Genomic DNA, 2,182 nt, shown 5'->3' with positions numbered 1-2,182 from the left:
TTATTTATATTATCCTCTGGTAGTTTCTTTTATATTTACCTTTTTTTTTTTTTTTTGGTTCTCTGTGAATTTCACACCCTGTGCCCTAATTCAACTCATCTCCCCCTCCTCTCTTACCTGCATTTTATCTTTGCTTTCAATCCCACCATTGAGAAAAAAACATATTGTGGAAGCTGAAGTGTGCCATAGTATATTGCAAAGTATACCCTTTTGCCCACACTGTTTGTGTTCATTGAAATGCCTCCTTGATCTGGTGCAAAGCTTCTCGCCTCTGCTACTCTACTAATATTATAACTTCACTAGAACTCCTATTGGCTATCATGTTGTTGTACTGTGTCATGGAAATCCTATAGTTTTGGATCTATAACACAGGACCCTTCATGCACTACAGCAATTCATCTCCCACTCTCATGCCCTTGGGGCCAGCTCACCAGAAACTATCAGGGTCAGTGCTCTCCTGCTGCCCAGGCAAGGTGCAGGGCCTGCTCTTTGACTGTTTTAGCCAAGAAGGGATATGGCCAGTTCGCCCACTCTCATGACCTCAGGGTCAGCTCTCCTGCTTGCTGTAGATAACAAGAAATAAGGGAGGGGGGCATCTTTCCTTTGTCTCCACCACCATCCAGCAGACAAGAGGAAAGGCTGGATATCCTACACCCTGATCATTTGTGCGGCTCACCCAGGCCCCATATCTAGAGTCAGCCCTATCGTCCAGCCCAAGCAAGCTTCAGTGTCCACTTTCCCAAGTGGTGAAACATGGGAGGGTCAGGACCAGTAGGGTGTTGAGGTATCTGTGGAGGGGGGGTTGGAGTGGGGGAGGTAACCCTTCTTCACCCACCTCATCAATTGGTAGATTAATGGTAGGGCCAGCTCTTCCAAGCTTGTATCCTAGGGCTGGCTCACCTTCAACTCCTGCAATATACAGGGGAAGCTGGCTAGTGGTAGGGTCAGTTTGTCTGTCCTCATTACTCTGGGCCAGCTTTCTCAAGATGTTTAGGTGTAGGTGGTGCCAGTTCTATGCAGCTCTCAGACATCAACATGCTCCTGACCAACAGCTGACACTAGAAATGTCTGCCTGGGCTTTAATGGTAGCAGACCCCTTTCGCTGGAGTGCCACAGAATAAGACACGGCTCCTAGGAGCAGCACAGTCTTGACCTCACCATGGTTTCAACTACTCACAGCAGGCTGTTCCACACTGCCTTCCAGTCTCCAGTTTTGTCTCTTTTCATTGGGCCTACATCCTCTGTTTCTCTTTCTTTTGACCACTTACTTGCTCTTCTTTGTGGTAGTCAGGGTCTCTGAATGTCAGGATTCATCTGCAGTGTGGTCTCAGTAGTGTTACATTCTGCTTTGTTCCATTGATTCATAGTGGCACTAGACATGAATCATCTTGGGTTTGGTTTGCCCTCCCAGGACTGCATAGCATCATCTAACCTCCAATTATCTAGGGCTATCACCCTGTCCAGTTGTGGTGGTGCTGGTTTGGTGGTAACCTCAGACTCATTCCTTGTCCAGCCCATGCCAGTGGCTCCATGTGAAGGTAGTCTGTCTTGGACTCATTCCCACCTGGGACCCTCAGTCCCAGGCAGGTTTTTGTAGTCTCCAGCTTGTTCCTGGTTCTAGGAGCCAAATGTGTCTGCACAACACTGAACTGCTGATTGTCTCAGGATAGACCCTGCCTGAGTCCCCTTGTGCCTGACTGGTGGTCATCTCAGGTTCACTTTTTTTAGAGAATGTTAGGCTACTAATCATGCATATATTCATAGGTCAGAACACAATGGGTAGCCTCTCTCCTTTCTGCTATCTACTGACTCAGGTGTGACACACTAAGTTCAAAGGAGAATAGATGTGAAGATAGATCTGGGAAAGGTGGGGTAGAAATATAACCAAAATACATCTTATAAAATTCTCAAAGAATCAATTAGATAATTCTGTAAAATAGAACCGTTCAGGAACTGGAAAAATGATGATGTGGTTGTGAAGATCTACCACCTTTGCAGGTGACCAGAGTTTGCTTGTCAGTACCTAGACCGAGTGAGTAGCTATTAGTTCCTTTAAGTTCCTGCAGTACCTGGCATCTGACACACTATTGTGGCTCCACCACACCTTTTTTACAGTTGACATTCAAAATGAAGCTATTCTAATATATAGTGCACTATGTTATTTCATTAGGTTATTTAATTT

The 2,182-nt window shown here is 45.7% G+C and overlaps 1 pseudogene; it reads right to left on the bottom strand.

Moving 5' to 3' along the window:
* Positions 1-1,730: 1,730 nt before the first annotated feature.
* Positions 1,731-1,843, bottom strand: Gm22074 (annotated as a pseudogene).
* Between the last annotated feature and the right edge of the window lie 339 nt (positions 1,844-2,182).

The sequence above is a fragment of the Mus musculus genome, chromosome 3 (assembly GCF_000001635.26).
Source record: "Mus musculus strain C57BL/6J chromosome 3, GRCm38.p6 C57BL/6J".
NCBI classification, from domain to species: Eukaryota; Metazoa; Chordata; class Mammalia; order Rodentia; family Muridae; genus Mus; species Mus musculus.
The sequence above is the reverse complement of the archived record's forward strand: the minus strand, read 5'-3'. Positions and strand labels throughout refer to the sequence as shown.